Source organism: Mytilus galloprovincialis, chromosome 2, assembly GCF_965363235.1.
Source record: "Mytilus galloprovincialis chromosome 2, xbMytGall1.hap1.1, whole genome shotgun sequence".
NCBI lineage: Eukaryota > Metazoa > Mollusca > Bivalvia > Mytilida > Mytilidae > Mytilus > Mytilus galloprovincialis.
Window position 1 is genome coordinate 113,893,698 of NC_134839.1, and position 19,809 is coordinate 113,913,506.

The 19,809-nt window shown below is 32.6% G+C and overlaps 1 protein-coding gene across 3 annotated transcripts in view; it reads left to right on the forward strand.

The window, feature by feature from the left end:
- LOC143065464 (zinc finger CCCH domain-containing protein 10-like) overlaps positions 1 to 19,809 on the forward strand; it is a 125,594-nt gene that overhangs the window by 44,396 nt on the left and 61,389 nt on the right. For all 3 annotated transcript variants that reach the window (XM_076239040.1, XM_076239038.1, XM_076239039.1), the window contains exon 5: positions 401 to 453. The gene's annotated coding sequence lies outside the window, so the exon portion shown is untranslated. The remainder of the gene's footprint in view (positions 1 to 400; positions 454 to 19,809) is intronic.

Sequence of the window (19,809 nt, forward strand, 5' to 3'; positions counted from 1 at the left end):
TAATTGAATGATTCATCTCATCACAAAATCAATAGAAACAAGAGAAAATTAACTTCCATGTAATAGCTTATTTACACCTCATTTCAGTTCTGATGGCTCATTTTAAATTTTTTCAGAACACATTTAAATTTGACAATAGATATTTTCAGGTACAAATGATTTTTGATCTTGTTTCCTACTCTCCCTAATGTGAAGTAAGACAGCCCATTAACTGTGTTATATTGTGTTCTAATTGATTTGTTTTTCCATATGGATCAGTCTGCTGGAGGGGAAATCAGGTCGCAATTTGTCTCCAGCTTTTTGATCAATCAATCAAGCATCTTTTTGTTGTCCTGTAACTTTCATGACAAGAATATAAACAATTGTTCGATTTTAATGGATATCATTTGATTTTCTACAGAGATAAACAGAGGTGGTTCTATATTTAAGAAGCTGACGCACAAGTAAAAAATTGTAAGTATACATTTTAGAAGTTAAAATTTAGTCTGTGGAGAGATATATTGATCTCACTATATTGACATGAAGTTTTGAAGCTGTAATGTTGAATTGTCTTACAATTGGTAAAGATGAATATAACAAGAGTTAAGGATGAATGACATGCAAATGACATCATAACTTGTTCCGAGAGGAAATAGTTATATATGACTGTGGTCTCATCTAGTATTGATCAGTAGTATAAAATTACTTACTTTAGTCAAAATGATAACTATTAAAATGTTATAAATTGGAATGAATAATTTACTGAAGCTTTCATTGTACACTGTGTTCAACCTTTACATACGAAGACACATTGTATACGTTTATAAACTCACATCTGGTGAGATACATCTAAAATTTAACTCATAACTTTTTGTATTAAAATTTTAAAATTAAAAATCATTTAGCAATATCCTAGTATACCTAAAACTCAACAGATTTATAGCTGTTTTAAGATAATGGAAAAGGATATGTGCATGAACAGTGGCAGATCCAGAACTTTGCCTAAGGGGGGCCTGCTGAGTGACCTAAGTGGGGGCCCACTCCAGTCATGCTTCAGTGATTCCCTATATAATCAACCAAATTTTTCCCACGAAAGGGGGGCCCGGGCCCCCCAGGCCCCCCTGGATCCGCCTATGATGAATGAATGAGAATTAAGCGGTCATGATGAACCAAAAAATAAGAAAATAAGATAAACATTAGTTTTTTTCACAAACGTGCACGTAATATGGTGTCAAAAATGAACTTATAGCACGGAGACACGAAATACATGAAATATGGATTGTAAACAAGGTACACAAATTGACACCTTACCACCCACATGTACGGTCAAAAGATTACATAATTGTTTCAGCTATAAAAACAAACTTGTCAAGCAGATTTCAAAAATAATTATTTTAATTTGAGATAAGAAACAGGAAATGTTTGAAATTGAAAAGACATTAGAAACAGCAATTATAAATAATCTGGAAAACATACAAAAAGTGGTAGATTATCAGGTTTCTACTGTTAATAAATGTTCAACTGCACTTCCTGTGAAATCCCATTCTTTTTTCTACACGTATTTATTTACACATTATTTACGTAATCTTCCAGACAAATCCTACTTTGTTTTCATAAAGAGTTTAGGTGAAAGTACCAGGATTATGTAATTTCAGAAAATGTTAAATGCTCTCTCTTCAAGTGTTCCTTTATGTTTACATTTGTTAAGTGTCAGCTTCTTGGAACCACCCTACACAGGTATTTTAATGAGGAATGACTGTAGGATTCCATTAATCATCTACTGACAAATCTCTGTCATTTCTGTCTTAATCTTTATTTGGCCTTTTGACTTTATTTGATTCAAGTGTCACTGAAGAGTCTTTTGAATAAGCACATTTGGGGTACAAACTTATAACCTGGTAGTTTATGTGGGGTCTTTGTCCCTAGAGCAAAGTGATGATTTTACTCAAACATGAAAACAAAATGAAAATGTTTTCTTGAACCCTATTTAAGAAAGATAATGGTATGAAAACCCTGCTAAGTGGTAATGGTAGTTGGTCATAATTTTGTTTCAGTTTTCTTTATATTTTATAAGTATGAGATGAAAATAAAAATCTGCAATAAAACAAACTTATGTTTATAGATAACTTAATATTCTATTATCCATTTTTTCCTTGATTCAGGATTAAATCTGTAAGGAAAAACATTCACAGTCCATTGACATATTGGAAAAAATAATTAAGATGAATTTCTGGCCCGCTGGGCTGGACTCTTACTCCATGAAATAGGAGTAATTACAATGATACACGATCCTAATGAAAATCAATTGACTCTTCAAATCATCAATGTTTATGGTTTTATTGTGTAGTAATTGATCATCATATTCACTGTGTTACTGTTAAGTTATGCGTTAACTCCCGTGGGATTCAGGACGAGATGTAGGTAGGATAGAAATATGATGGCGTGTTGTTATCTATTACAACTTCCTGTTGAGATGTTGACAACCATTTTCAGTACTTGAGATTGTTGTCCATTATTCTGTTCCAGTGATAAACCTATTGTCCATTACTGTGTTCCTGTGATAAACCTATTGTTCATTACTGTCTCCAAACGATAAGCTTTTGTCCATGACTGTCTCCAAGTGATAAAGCAGGTACCAAACTTTTAATGTGTCAGATCAAATTTGATGTAGTTTAAGGGAAAAAGTATAATCATTTGAAATTAACACATGTTAATACTATGGAAAAAGACCAAGAACCTTTTACAGATATGTCTTACCAAGCATGGATAATAATCAAATCAATTCAATTAGTTTTATTGAAACAATCAATAATGTGTACTTTGTTATTACTTTTAAAATAAGTCTGCTTAAAACAGTTTCAGTGTACAGATAGTTTTTACCTGGAATATTACCCTTGTAAAAAGAAACCCTCTAGAAAACCAAGCATATGTTTAACACTTTGCATGGGAATTACACTTAGTCTTGCAGATGGCAAACTGAGGAATACAACATGCATGTACACGAAAACACAAAATTTACATTTGAATTTTCCTAGAATCTTCTTGCTTCAGTTGCAAAATTATTAAAACTGAGACTGGCAAAGTATTGTTTGCTTTTAGGTCTGAGGATTTTTATTTATTCTCCCACCATAGCGGAGGGGCATTAAGTTTTACCCTTGTACGTCTGTACGTCCTGATATTGTTTCCATTCTCTAACTTTAGTTTGCCTCAACCTAATGTTATGAAACTTATACACAATGCTTTAAACAACAAAATAGAGATCAAGTTTGATTTTATGGTGTCACTTTAACCATTCTAGAGTTATGCCCCTTTACAAATGGAAAAATTGTTGAAATTTTCATTTTTTGTCGAGCCTACAACTTTTGTTGCAGAAAGCTCTACCTAGGGATATTGATCCGGTGGCAGTGGCGGTGGGGGCGTTTTGTAACTTCTTAAAAGCTTTATATTTAAGAAGGTGAAAGACCTGGATGCTTTATACTTTGTATATAGATGCCTCATGTTACAAAGTTTCTGTCAGTCACATGTCCAATGTCCTTGACCTCATTTTCATGGTTTAGTGACCACTTGAAAAAAAAAAGTTCAGATATTTTGTAATGTTGAATTCACTCTTATTATAAGTAATAGGATAACTATTTGGTATGTTCGTACCTTGCAAGGTTCTCATGCCTGTCAGACAGTTTTCACTTGACCTCGACCTCATTTCATGGATCAGTGAACAAGGTTAAGTTTTGGTAGTCAAGTCCATATCTCAGATACTATAAACAGTAGGTCTAGTATATTTAATGTATGGAATGACTGTAAGGTGTACATGTCCAACTGGCAGGTGTCATCTGACCTTGACCTCATTTTCATTTTTTCATTGGTCAAAGTTAAGTTTTTGAGTTTTGGTTTTTATCTAATACTATATGCCATAGGTCAACTATATTTGGTGTATTTAAATATTTTATGAACTATATGTCAGTTGTGCAGGTTTTATTTGACCTTGACCTCATTGCTCAGTGTTAGGTTTTTGTGTTTTGGTCTATTTGTCTTAAAACTATAAGCAATAGGTCAACTATATTTGCTTTATGGATGCATTGTTAGCTGTACATTTCTACCTGGCATGGTTCATCTGACCTTGACCTCATTTTTATGGTTCATTGGTCTTTGTTTAGTTATCTTGGTTAATGTTAAGTTTATGTGACAGTTGTAATAAAGCTATAAGGACTATCAACATAATATCAATGATTAGTAAAGAAGGTGAGACATTTCAGCCTATGCACTCTTGTTCTACCTTCAGTATGCTTTAACCGAATGTTATGGAATTTATACACAATGTTTATTACCACAAAACTCAGATCATGTATTAACTTGGGTAGTGTCACTTTTACACTTCTTGAATTTTGTCCCTTTATTACATTGTATGCAAGAGTGTGCATCATGCAACATTTGCATCCCATGGACACATTCAACATTAATTTTATTCTAATTGCAACATGTAACTTGAACTATTTTACATATTTCAAACCTGCATATACTCAATAGAATAAAAAGTAATGCCATGGTTAAAAGAGTTATGCTCGAAGATGTCTTTTCCAGTTGCTATGCTGTTTATTGGGCTCATACAGAAAATACTTTTTTTTCTTCAGATTCATCATCTAAATTTTACAAATATGTTTTATGATTATAAGTGACCTACTTTACTGGTGTTACATAAACTTAATGTGGAATTTCACTTATGTTTACTTTGGGAGATAATAAAAAAAAAATAAGTGTTTGAAATTTTTCTTTTGAACAGACATTTTAAGAGGATATTAATTAATAAGCTGATATTAATTTTACACATCAGCTTTATTTAGATGATTTAATGAGAGATGTAACCATTAGAAGAACATTATGAATGTAGTTGTTCCTGTTTCCACAAGGTCTCCATCACAAACCTGACAGATACAGGGGTCTTGGAAACATGACAGATACAGAGGTCTTGGAAATGATTGTGTACTGATTGACATGTAAATCTGTCGTTTGACACTTGTAACCTCATTATAAGAGAACAAGATTATTTGACAATTTACCTATGTTTCACCTGCTGTAGGTAATAACTTTGATGATGTAATTAGTTACCTGATTTATAGGTATGACATGATGACAGAATTATGTGTAATTCATGACAAAATGTACATTTGATCATCTTTTCTTACTTTTCTTGAAAAAATGGTTCTGAACCAGAACTTCTGGTTTTCTATATGTTCACTTTTGGTTGCTTGGTGGCCGCATGATTCTGGTTTTCTATATGTTCACTTTTGGTTGCTTGGTGGCTGCATGATTCTGGGTTTCTATATGTTCACTTTTGGTTGCTTGGTGGCTGCATGGTTCTGGTTTTCTATATGTTCACTTTTGGTTGCTTGGTGGCCGCATGATTCTGGGTTTCTATATGTTCACTTTTGGTTGCTTGGTGGCCGCATGATTCTGGGTTTCTATATGTTCACTTTTGGTTGCTTGGTGGCCGCATGATTCTGGGTTTCTATATGTTCACTTTTGGTTGCTTGGTGGCCGCATGATTCTGGGTTTCTATATGTTCACTTTTGGTTGCTTGGTGGTCGCATGGTTCTGGTTTTCTATATGTTCACTTTTGGTTGCTTGGTGGCCGCATGATTCTGGGTTTCTATATGTTCACTTTTGGTTGCTTGGTGGCCGCATGATTCTGGGTTTCTATATGTTCACTTTTGGTTGCTTGGTGGTCGCATGGTTCTGGTTTTCTATATGTTCACTTTTGGTTGCTTGGTGGCCACATGATTCTGGGTTTCTGTATGTTCTCTGTTGGTTGCTTGAGTGCCAAGTTAACCTGTTATACTCTGCAAACTCTAACGTATATTGATATGAATGCACATTAGTGAGCACAATCAACAAAAATGAACATAGGTTTGAAGGACTGAAGAATTGTACTGTAAGGTTCAAAGGGTCCAACCAGATTGTATGAAAATATATATTGTCACATTGATTAATACTGGCTCTCTACCAAAGACAAGGGCTGCAGAGAACAAGAACTAAAAAAACCAGGGACTGTTGGAGAGGATGGCTACCATTACCGATTCACTGGGCTATTATGACTGTAGCAAACATTTTCTGGACCACTGTGCCCACAAACTAAAGACTTCTAATAGGTTGTTGATTGTACCACATAACTAACTTCACCACACACTTTATGGGACAGCTGTTGTCACTTGTCCATTATTTTCAATAAACATCATTCTTCTAATCGGATAACTTCAAATAAATGGGCTTTTATAATAACATGTTTAATAACTATAAATTACTGCATCAGCTCTCAATAGCTTTGTGTAATGGTGAATGGGAGGGTCTAACTACTGATCCTCTATTAATTAAGGACCTTAATACTAATGGACATAAATCTTATTAGATTCTAAGTCAAGGTTTATTACTGTGACAGCGGCAGAGTTACGACAACTGCCATATGTGACCAAGATTTTATAATTAGTCATATTTGCATGGAAAATCAAATTGGACATGCTGTCACAAAAAAACACAAATACACAGTTTTATTTGAAGGTCTGTTCAGTCTAGGACTGATTGTGTTAAGGTCAGTATTTACACTTTTAGATATTAATAAAAAGGGGTTGGATGATATGTCATTGAGACAGCAACCAATCAACACAAAAAAAGACCTTCAAAAGATTTTTGTCTAGGTCATGGTTAAGGTTTGATTATGACTCTTAGTTTAGGCAAGTTTTGTGGCAGACTGAATTGTTTTAAGAGGAAATGAATCAATGTTCATATTTCACCTGATTTTAATTTTTGTAAGCTAGAAGGATCTTGAGAAATGATATACAGGTATACAGACTCTCTTTATGACAAATCTTACATTTTTCTCCCGCCCATGGTTATTGATAGAACCCATTTGACTTCACTCAGTCACTAAAAATCTTTTATGTAAACTAAATTAATATTGATAGCTGTGAAGTTGTAACAAATCTTTAGTTTTTGTCATTATAAAGGATCACATATTGATTAAGTTCACTTGATATTTTGAAATTGTCATGTGGGACATGATAAAATCATAAGTAATACTTTTTTGACATGTTGATCATGATTTCAAATGCAAATTATTCTGATAAAGATCATTATAGATTCAGTTCTACATACAATTGATATGTTTATCGATAGATAGTATTCATTGTAAACAGACTTGACTTATTATTCCTTGTCTAATTTGAAGAAATATACATTGTACAATATTAAGATTTCTACTAGAATTTTACATTCATGAAGAATGAGATGGTCCAATTATTTTTCTTTTCAAATTTCTCCTGTAAACATGTTTAATCATTTTATTTAAAGGATAATATAAAAAAAAAAAAGATGTGGTATGATTGCCAATGAGACAACTATCCACAAAAGACCAAAATGACACAGACATTAACACTATAGGTCACCGTACGGCCTTCAACAATGAGCAAAGACCATACCGCATAGTCAGCTATAAAAGGCCTCGATAAGACAATGTAAAACAATTCAAACGAGAAAACTAACAGCCTTATTTATATAAAAAAAATGAACGAAAAACAAATATGTAACACATAAACAAACGACAACCACTGAATTACAGGCTCCTGACTTGGGACTGTTATCAGTTGTTCCAAAACAGGCATTGCATACAGTGACTTGTAGTTGTTCTGTGTCACTTGGTCTCAGGTGAAAATTGTCTCATTGGCAGTCATACCACATCTTATTTTCATAGTTCATATCTCTGTGTTCCTAGTTATATTAATTCAACCTCTGCAAATTCTTTAAAATTATAGAATCAAGTAATGTGGAATCATTATTATTTGTTAGATATAAATTTTGGGGGATTTCATGGGTGAAAGAATTAAATGTTCAACAAATGACAAATTTTCCATAAGCATGCATGCAGACTATCGCTAAACCATAAAATAAAATATCCATGAACATATAAGTTTTCCTTAATCCACGAAAATTGGTACCAACAAAAATAAATGAAACCACAGTATATATGTATTTGTTTTATAAAGGTTAACATAAATAAGATAGATGTTTTTCAGATTTTTTAAAACAAGATTGTCAATTTATCATCATTTACACTTTTTAACCTGTGTTTTTGAAACGTCTCTTGAGATGACCATTTACAGACTGGGTGACATTAACATAGCCTATAACCTAAACGTCTCTTGAGATGACCATTTACAGACTGGTTGACATTAACATAGCCTATAACCTAAACATCTCTTGAGATGACCATTTACAGACTGAGGGACATTAACATAGCCTATAACCTAAACATCTCTTGAGATGACCATTTACAGACTGGGTGACATTAACATAGCCTATAACCTTAACATCTCTTGAGATGACCATTTACAGACTGGTTGACATTAACATAGCCTATGACCTAAACGTCTCTTGAGATGACCATTTACAGACTGGGTGACATTAACATAGCCCATAACCTAAACATCTCTTGAGATGACCATTTACAGACTGGGTGACATTAACATAGCCTATAACCTTAACATCTCTTGAGATGACCATTTACAGACTGGTTGACATTAACATAGCCTATAACCTAAACATCTCTTGAGATGACCATTTACAGACTGGTTGACATTAACATAGCCTATAACCTAAACATCTCTTGAGATGACCATTTACAGACTGGGTGACATTAACATAGCCTATAACCTAAACATCTCTTGAGATGACCATTTACAGACTGAGGGACATTAACATAGCCTATGACCTAAACGTCTCTTGAGATGACCATTTACAGACTGGGTGACATTAACATAGCCCATAACCTAAACATCTCTTGAGATGACCATTTACAGACTGGGTGACATTAACATAGCCTATAACCTTAACATCTCTTGAGATGACCATTTACAGACTGGTTGACATTAACATAGCCTATAACCTAAACATCTCTTGAGATGACCATTTACAGACTGGTTGACATTAACATAGCCTATAACCTAAACATCTCTTGAGATGACCATTTACAGACTGAGGGACATTAACATAGCCTATGACCTAAACGTCTCTTGAGATGACCATTTACAGACTGGTTGACATTAACATAGCCTATAACCTAAACATCTCTTGAGATGACCATTTACAGACTGGTTGACATTAACATAGCCTATAACCTAAACATCTCTTGAGATGACCATTTACAGACTGAGGGACATTAACATAGCCTATGACCTAAACGTCTCTTGAGATGACCATTTACAGACTGGGTGACATTAACATAGCCCATAACCTAAACATCTCTTGAGATGACCATTTACAGACTGGGTGACATTAACATAGCCTATAACCTTAACATCTCTTGAGATGACCATTTACAGACTGGTTGACATTAACATAGCCTATAACCTAAACATCTCTTGAGATGACCATTTACAGACTGGTTGACATTAACATAGCCTATAACCTAAACATCTCTTGAGATGACCATTTACAGACTGAGGGACATTAACATAGCCTATGACCTAAACGTCTCTTGAGATGACCATTTACAGACTGGGTGACATTAACATAGCCCATAACCTAAACATCTCTTGAGATGACCATTTACAGACTGGGTGACATTAACATAGCCTATAACCTAAACATCAAAGTTCATGACCACCCAGTTTGTAAATGTCAAAGTAATCCATTCAAAATAACAGGAACTTTAAAACCCTGGGAACCACTCTAACATAGACTGAAGAAAGTTTAGACCATACTTTAACAGGAACGGAAAAAATATCTGGACCACTGACAACAATAGAAACAAAAAATGTTTTGATTTCCCTATAACAGAAACAGAAAGAAGTATGGACCACAATATAAATAGAAAATGAAAAAAATATCTGGACCGCTCTGTAACAAAAACAGAAAAAGGTTTGGACCACTCTTTATCAGAAATTGAAAAAAATATTTGGATTTCTCTATAACAGAAAATTCTAAGTTAGGTAGGTCTCAACTTATAATTGTAGAAGACTGCTTTACTCCAAGTTCCTGCTGACAAGTGCCTCACATGAATCAGGAATCAAATATGTTTTTAAAGCAATTGCTTTTATGCCGTCGCGTATGGCCATCTTTGTGACCCAGATCAGAGACTCCGCCCAGATCAAGCCATAGTATTTTGTTTAACAGGCTCCTGGTCAGTCATTCTTTAACACCTATGTATGTTTTTTAATGCAATACATAGCTTGAAACTTTAAAAAAAAGTTAGTGGATTTAAGAAGTTTCAGAATATGTTCTTGTAGATGTATTTTTGTATTTAAAGGGTCAACCGTTTGACTATCAAATAACATAGAAGTCCGAGTGAAAAAAAGTACATTTTTATAAATGCGATTCCGTTTTCCGCCGTTCGTACGATGTTTCAACAAAATATGGATTCATTTCAGTTGTTGATTTAGTATTGAAAATTTAACTGAATTATCTCCTAATAAATACGGTTTTTTATGTTTAATTTGTGTTTCTTTAAGAGGTCAGGTGCTCTTGTTCATTCATAAAATTATCGTTCATTCATACATTTATCGTAAAATCAAAATCACTACACAGGTTAATGCGTAGTGTCAAATTATTACCTGTAATCTAAAAATAGACAAACTTTATTTGCGCAAATAATTTAGCGGAACAAAACCCTTGTTGAAAACACATAACAATAAGTTCGTTTTCCTTTTCTGTCAAAACTCCGTAATATTTATCGATCACCTTACTAATGAAATGGACCCGTCCAAACGTAGTAGATGCCAAGTCGGTCCAGATGAAGAGATATTTACAATTTGGAATTTTCTAGTTTATTAATACATAGATTGAAAAAAAGTACGTCTTTTTAAATATCATGATCAAAAATGGGTTTGCATAACAAATGTCAGATGAAACCATTATCCTCGTCTTTTCAGTGAACAAGTCTACTACGTTTGTTGACACTCGACGGTCCACCGTGTTAGCAATTTTATTTCACATGTTTTCGAAATATTGAAGATCATTTTTCACAATGTTTCCTGAAAATTGATAAATATCAAAGCAACGTAGAGCTGTTTGTTCTTGTTCGTATAATAAAATTGAGAATGGAAATGGGGAATTTGTCAAAGAGACAACAACCCGACCATAGAAAAACATACAACAGCAGAATTAAGGTCATCAACAGGTCTTCAATGCAGCGAAAAATTCCCGCACCCGGAGGCGTCCTTCAGCTGGCCCCTATACAATATATATACTAGTTCAGTGATAACGATTTAATGTCATGTTTGTCTGTGATGACCCCCCTTTTCGGGATTGCATGAGAATTGTAGTTATCTCGTACCCACATGCACTTGTTTCTATCCAAAGGAAGGTCGACTATCCATATAAAACTATTTATATGGATAATCGACCTTCCTATGGATAGAAACAAGTGCCTGTGCTCGTACCGCATCACAAGGACACATATCAACTGAGCAATAATGTTTGGAACTTAGTTTTAAAAATGATGACAAAGTAACATTATGAAAATATTTTTATTAAGCTGAAATATACATTTATTCTTTACATGTTTATGTCTTGTAAGATATTTTATTTCTTTCCCGTTTTTTAACATTTGCGTCTGGAAAGTTGAAATGTTTTAACTTAATCATTTGTGTTAATGGTTAAATATAAATTAATAATGAAAATTGTTAAAATTAAATCAATAAAGGAAATTATTGCCAAGGAAGTTACAAACACTACCAGGGGATAATCCATGATGATTTCTTTTTGAGTTATATGTTTCAGCACATGTATATTTGACCCCAACTTTAGCCTGGTAAACGTGTTGTCTCCTTGTGAAATATAAAACATATTAAAAATGACTTTCTGCTAAAGTCTTTTATTTATATAAAGTTAAAACCTTCTTACTTTTAACTAGACAACACTCATGTCAGGTTTTATTCTTGTATATATGTGGATGAAAAATAAAAGTCCCCAAACATTAACATGGCAGCAATTGCTTTTACAGCCTTTAAGGCTTTGATTTTTTATGGAGCAGTTTGCTTCAAGCTCTGGTTTTGGTATTTTTGTATTGCCTCTTGTTTACATATGTTGAGGTTTTAATTCTTTCGGTGATTTTGTTTTAATTTGAAACTGATATAGATATATAGTTAAGGAGAAAGTTTGCAGAATCTTGGTGTTGTATCCCCCAGAATTTTGTTGTTTATTTAGATTTTTTTAATTGGAATTTTAATTGCTGGTGTGAATCTCTCCTTTCGACGTAATCATAGGACAAAAAGAATACATTAGGAATTTAATTATGTGGTCTGGGTGAAATCCTCACACTAAAAGACGTGCTAACTTTGCTAATTTTGTGGTCTGGGTTTACTGTGAAATCCTCACATCAAAAGACCAGCTAACTTTGCTACATAGAAGTGATTGGAGTGAGATAAAAATGATGAATGTTAAATTGTGACAACTCTTTTTATTCCTCTGAGGAATAGCTTATTGATATTTTGAAAAATTTTGGTTTTTCATCAACTTCTGCATTATGGTCCAAACTAATAAATAATTTAAATTGATGGTGTAAAACAGCACCACTACAAAGTTTGTATCATATTTACATTTGATTGTCAATACAGTATCATATAGAATATCAGATGAGCATCTGGTGTAATGTTACACAAATTATTGCTAATATTTGAATCCTATTACATTACAAAATAATTTTTATTTTAGTTAATTTCCTTTGTATTTGTAAAGTGTAATGGTGGTACCAGTTGTTTCTAAGTAAATATTTTTCAGACAAAGTAAACAAGAATTATCTGTGGCTCTGCTAATAAAATTATTAGTGAATCAATTCCATAACATATCCAAATTTGAATTTACATAGTTAGAAATGCATGTGCTGAAAAAAAAAGACATCAGGATTAAGTCAGATAAAACTGTCTTATCATTAAATACAAATAAACTGTGATCCCTTCCAACATCTTCCCTTCTCCACAAATTTTCTCATCACTAGAAACTAAAAGTTAGTGTTTAAAGAGTGTATCACATGCAAACTCTGGTTCAACAAACAGAAATACACAGAAACTAAAAGTTAGTGTTTAAAGAGTGTAGCACATGCAAACTCTGGTTCAACAAACATAAATACACAGAAATAGTACATGCATATACAACTGATAATGACAGTTCAAGTTTTCTCTTATGCTGAAGGCCATTTTAGGTTTTCTTCACTGTTTTCTGTAACAATTTAATATATATTGATTAGATATTTGATATGTATATAGTTGTATCATGATGCTGATGAGGTTAGTTCTGGTTTAACAACTTTAGCAGAAAGTACAGCCAGTCCCTAGACAAAGAAATCTGCTTCTTGAAAGTATCAGTCTTGAGATGGAAAAACCTTGATATTGTAGGGGAAGGCTGGGGCACTGAGTTGTTTTAAATGATTCTTTTAATAAGTATTCTGTCTTTATTGATGATGGTAATTATTGGAAATTGAAACCCTCATTGATTCCTCATTCACAGCAAAATTCACCAGACCTTCCTCCTAACAAAACTCTTTGTTACTCATTGATGTGTCTGGTGGAAGTGGACATTGTATTATGGAGTTGTCTATGAATACTGTGACGTCAAGAAGGAGGACTAACCCGTCAACTGCTAGAATGCATTATACCGTAACCAGTTTATAGGATAATGTCAAATAGGAATTATTTTGTTTAGTATTGAAATTTAATGGTTCAGTTGATTATAAACATTCCTTTTGTTAGTATGAGCTTTTGATTTTGCCCTTTTATTAGGGACTTTCCTTTTTGAATTTTCCTCTGAGTTGGGTATTTTTGTGATTTTACTTTCTATTATATTAATGGTTTGTGGTTGGTATAATATCAGTATTGTTAGACAGACCCTACAGTAACAAATGCACTTCCTGGATGTATAATAAAATGAAACAAAATATTACTGTAATCTTGGTTTACAGACACTTACAAAATCTGAAATTGAAGCAGGATGTTTTAGAGTGCATTTGTTTCTAACCCGAAATTTTGTCATCGATGACTATCGTTTAGTAAACGTTAAGCTACTAGAAACAAATACATCGTTTAATAAACTTTATCGACCCCACGTAGTCAGACAGAAATAGATTACACTCATGCACTGTAAACAAACAGGTAAAAGTGCGGGAAATAAATAACCAGGACTTTGCGAAAACAACACATGCTCGTAAATATTTAAACAACAGATGCAGAAACAAATTTATCGTTTACACGTCTCAACGATAAACGATCAACGACTACGCGACTATTTTGAGCGTACATCGTTTTTGTGAACTATGTCAACGTTGACCAAAAAATGTAAGAAACAAATGGATTAAACGACTACTCGCGTAATCGTTTACATCGTTTAGGTTAGAAACAAATGCGCTCTTAACCAGTAGAATGGATAGCTTTGAGAATCTGAATAAATACATAATTTGCAATAGTGCTCGGAGTAATTTATTTAATTTGCTACCAAAAGCAGTTGACCTTTAACTAATAAGGGTCTTGACCACATAGAGTATTATAAAAGCTTATTAATGATCAGATTTGTGTAAATGAATGGGTCAGTTGACATCTACTTATTGTAGTGCAACATTATCCCTCTTCCATAATGATTTGTGTCCTCGGGGAACAGGAGATAAATGGTAGAAGGTGAGATATAACTATTAATTATAGGGCTATCTTCCTAATAATGAGAGCTGTTATTGATTATTTGCTGAGAAGTACAATTAATTTACTTTAGTAGGAGGAAAGACAAATGTTTTCACCAAATTAAATTTCTACAAACTGTTTTGAAAATTGTGTGCATTACCGGTATGTTAAGAAGAAATTTCCAGTCCATAAGGTGTTATGTTCTAAAATGTAATATCTTATGTAATTCTTTAGATAAAACTGATGTTCTTTAAATTTGTAACTTGAGAAAAATTTAAACACAGAATTAAAGCTCTTTAATTAAAAAAAAGCCTACACTATCAAAAACATTAATTCTAACTGAAATTGCTTAAACAATTCTATGAATAATTAAGCTTCCTATAGTTGAACCATGAACCAGCCCACTATACAATTATGTCTGTTTAACCAACTAGTATGGTAGAATCTCTATTGCTGTAGATCTCCTACTATGGAACCTCTTATTAGCCTGGTTACATAATCTGCATTGTTTTTTATATTGATCTGTTTTATAAATACTTTCATATGATTGGAATAATGTGGTAAAATTAGATCTAACCAATTAAGTGATAGAATTAACCCATTATCATATTCACAAATGGAACCTGACATTGTCTTTTATACATGCTTTGATGTTACTTTATCTTTTGATTTTAACACCATTTTGAATGGACTTATATGTTCCTTTCTCTCATTCTGTTTGATGGCTCTCCTACGAGACTGATCTTATTAGATTATTTGGCTGTTCATAGACAATGATATGATTAACAACTAGTTTTCAGCATCCTTATATATTAGTGTTCTTTTGTTCTGTTTTATCACATAATTCAACTTTAAATTTCCACCATGTTTTTCATTTGCATTAGCAGCACAATAGGTGCCCCTAGTTGAGCAGGAATGGCTTACTCTTCCTGAACATGTGACATCAACCAAACTGTTTTGGTTTTAGCATTATATTTTGTTTTAAATATTTTCCAGTGTAGATTTTGTTAGGTCATGGTCTTGTCTAGTAGACCGGTATAAAATTTTATCTACGTGATCCACCAATCTTTTATAGAAGATCAAGTTTTCAGGCAACCAAAAGTCATTTACAGGAATATTTAAAAAATATATTGTATAAAAAGATAATTGGCCAATTTTTCATGGAAACCAATGTTATTTGTTTGTATGTAATCCTAGGTCTTTTCTCCATGTCATTTTATAACTGATGAATTTTTTATTTAAATATTATTTTGCAATGACATTTTTTTTCTTTCTGTTTTGATAATAGAACTTAAGTAGTATTAAACAAGATATTGTCAATTATCTCGCTGTGTAAAATTATTGAAACAGTGTTTTATTACATCGTGTAAGGTAGATATTCAGAGGGGAATATAATGTTTTGTTCAATATCAGGTGGGCAGGTCTCAACCAATCACATATTTTTTTAGCTCTCAGTATTTACTTAGTGGAAAAATGTTTATCAGATAGCTGGTTTAAGTTATATTTTCCATCTCCAATTTTCACAAGCTGATAATCCACACAGTAATAGTCTAAAATACTGATAAAAAAACAGGAAAAATGAAATAAATGTTTGTAAAGGCAGCCAAATATATTTTGTAGCATGAGTCATGTCATTTCAAGTAGGTGTCTTTTATTAGCTCTTTTGAGAAAATAGGATGCTAACAAGTTTGTATAGAATATAAACTGAAGTCTAAAGCCAAGAAATGTCCATTTTACGACATTTATTTTTTCTGGTAGACCAGTTTGATATTTGATTCCATTGTAATGGTGCTTTCAGGCATAACTTGACTATTTTAATGAGGCTGCATTGAGTATTGTACAGTTTGTGTATTGATTGATGAGTGCCTGATTTCATCCTTAATAGGCCTTTTTACTTTGTTCTTCAATTAATGACGCAACACACATTATTATACAGTCTAGCGAAAATTCAGGTGAACATCAAAGAAATTATGGTAATGTTTTATTTTTTTTTAGCAGCAGAAAAAGAGTTGACGAATTAAAAAGTTAGACTTGCTGGATAATGGTAGTAAAAGGTCAATTTATGGGGCCCTTTATAGCTTGCAATTTGGTGTGAGCCATCAGGGTCCCTGTTGTATACTGTACTTTGACTGATAGTAGTTTACTTTTATAAATTGTGACTTAGTTGGAGAGTTGTCTCATTGACACTCATATCACATTTGCTTATATCTATTTGGTACTTTATTGACTGTAAAATGCATGTATGTTTACAGCAGCATCTATATATAGGCTTACTTTTCTTAGAAAATTTCCATTTATATACATGTATATAGTATTGAAGACTGTGCCACTGTGGATGTCTTCTGACTTTATTTATTGTCATTTGAGCTTTGTTTTGGATAGCTGTCCAGTAATTAATACTAAAGTTGTCCTTTTTCACCCTATGATTTGCTATTGGCTGAGTTACTGTAACATATGTCTCAACCAACCTCCTAGGTTAGAGGGTGCACACAAACGTTTTGGAAACATTCTGAACTTTACCATGTGAGAAAAAGGATTAAGAATGCAGGTAATCTCAGATCCCCAGATTCCCCACAGGTAAAGTTTCACCTGGCTCGGACAATTCTTGGGACTGACACTGAATGCCTTTAATTATAGGTCTTGTAGTTGTACTGACTTCAGTATTTAGTTCTATCTAATATATGTTAAATTTGTTTGAATGTAATGAATCTAATAGCTTATTGACACAAGTATCAAATGGAAGACCATGATTATCTGAGCCCACGTTAAACCTGCATTATAGATATTATATCCAGTACATGTACAAAGGAAGTATACCTTGTTTAGTTAAGCCTCCTATTCTATCAATTTTTTCTGTGTAAATATTGACTTTAAGTTTTACCAGTAAAACTAAACCAACAGTTTACCATTGTTAATAGCACTAGTTCTAAGCTTAATTTATTGTTCAAAGGATGAAATGGAAATTACTGGTTGATTGATACCTTGAGCACAGAAGTAAACAGAAGGGGAAGATAGTTAATTTGTCTTAATAATTATACAGTTAATGTAAATTGTATGGAAAATTGATGTTCTATGTTTGTATACACTGGTACTACCAGTCTATAATCAGGTAAATAGGTAGAAATGTTCACGTTTTACATTTCACTAGGCTTCTCGTATGGTGAAACTAAATCAAGAGTAAAGATACAGATGGGTAGATCAATGGCAGGATGATGACACACTGGGTTGGATTTAATGTTGCAATTTCTTGCAAACAGTAATCAAGTTTGATTTGTATTTTTAGACATAGTATGCTTTATGTCACTGTACAATGGTCTATATTTGTGGAGTTTTTTTTTCAATTTCTATATATAGGACCAAAACCATTTTGTGAGTGGTTACAGTGAGGTTTGCAATACAATTTTTTCTCTATTCAGTTCTTCCTTTTAAAATCAAAATTACGAGACAGAGCTTATAAGTTTTCTAATGAAAATAAGAGAGAGAAAAAAAAAAAGTTAAAATTTTAAGATATTGAGATAGGAACCAGCTGTTAACTCATGACACTTTACTTTTCAGGCCACTTTGTTTTCAGTAGTTTTCCCTCTTCCCCATATTTGCTAGTGAAGGATTACAATCCAGTCCCCTCCCCTCAAGCCTTTACCTTTGACATGTTTTTTAAAACTGTCACATACACAGACAACAGGAATTGTAACTAAAAACTAAATATTCAAAGTGTCAACTTGAAAAAAACAAACATCATCTTGAAAAAACATATAAAAAGTAGTCAAAAGTTTTCAAAAAGAAGGTGTATGCATCAACAAATTGAACTTGTATAGAAAGAAATAATTGAGTAGTGTTTACTACAGCCAGACTCTGTGATGATTGATAGTCGATATCTGTTGATTGACAGCCGACATAGATACCATTGTACCTTTCTTCCTCTGTGTATTGAGGAGGAAATATGCTTGTTATCATTCTTTATTAAATAAACTATCTGTGTATTAAATAAGGTTATCAGGAACCATTCAGATTGATCAGGCTTGATCTAATTTATACTTTTCTCTCCCCAAAGGTTTTATTAGTTACAGCAGTAAAGCCTGATGTAACTTTGGTTTCTCAGAGTTAATTTAATTGGTTGTAAGATCAGTTCTTTACAATGTTCTCAGACAGTAATCATTGTGTAACCATTTTCAAAGAAATTGTAAATTTAGAAGTTTTGTTTCTCTTTTTATTTGTTTATTTTTTATATAGAGATTCACTTTTGAAAAACTAATTTGAGTATGCAAATTTTAGTCAAATAGTTTTCACAGAACAAGGAAAAAGTTGAGATTTACTAAATGTTGGCCCAAGGAGGGCATATAACACAAAAACGATATGATAGGAACTGTTTGCAGAAAAGTACCAGTATTATATAATATATTTAATCTTTAGATGATTGTGATTCTGATATCGACATTGTAAATTGTAAATTGTAGCTAGATGTAACACCAGGTTCAATTCACTAATTTCCACAAAAGAAAATGCCTGTACCAAGTCAGGAATATAACATTTGTTATCTTTCATTTGATGCGTTTGAACTTTTGATTTTTCCATTTGATTAGGGACTTTCTGCTTTGAACTTTCTGTGGAGTTTTAGTATTTTTGTGATTTACTTTTTTGTAAACTTAGTTAAAGTTAAATTTGAAATTTATACAGAAGTTATATAATGATATAAAAACAGTAGGTTTTAGATAAGATGGAGGGAAGTACAATAGTTTTAGATAAGAAAGGGGGAATTCCAGTATTTTTAATTAAAATTGGGGGCCAACCACAGTACTCAGTTTTTTATATAGGATTGATGGGCTTTCAGTATATTGTAACATACAGTCACTTTAAACAAGGGTAAACACATATATTATATTGGCTTGACTTAAAGAATAGTTATTCTGAAGTAATGACATTTAAAAATGATGTCAGTACTTGCACTAAAGCTGTTTTTGAGAGCGAGGGAATTTTTAAGTTACTTACTTATTCAAACATGATTTCTGCATTTGATTGTGAGAGTGATTTATTGCTTATCTATTTTTTAAGAATCATTAATTAAACATTTTTCAATTTCAATAGACAGTCACTATGATTTGTTAGCAGATTTTCACCAAAAAAAGCATTAGTGTTCTCATAATAATTTGTGACCAAGAAATAATTCACTCAATGAGAGAACCGT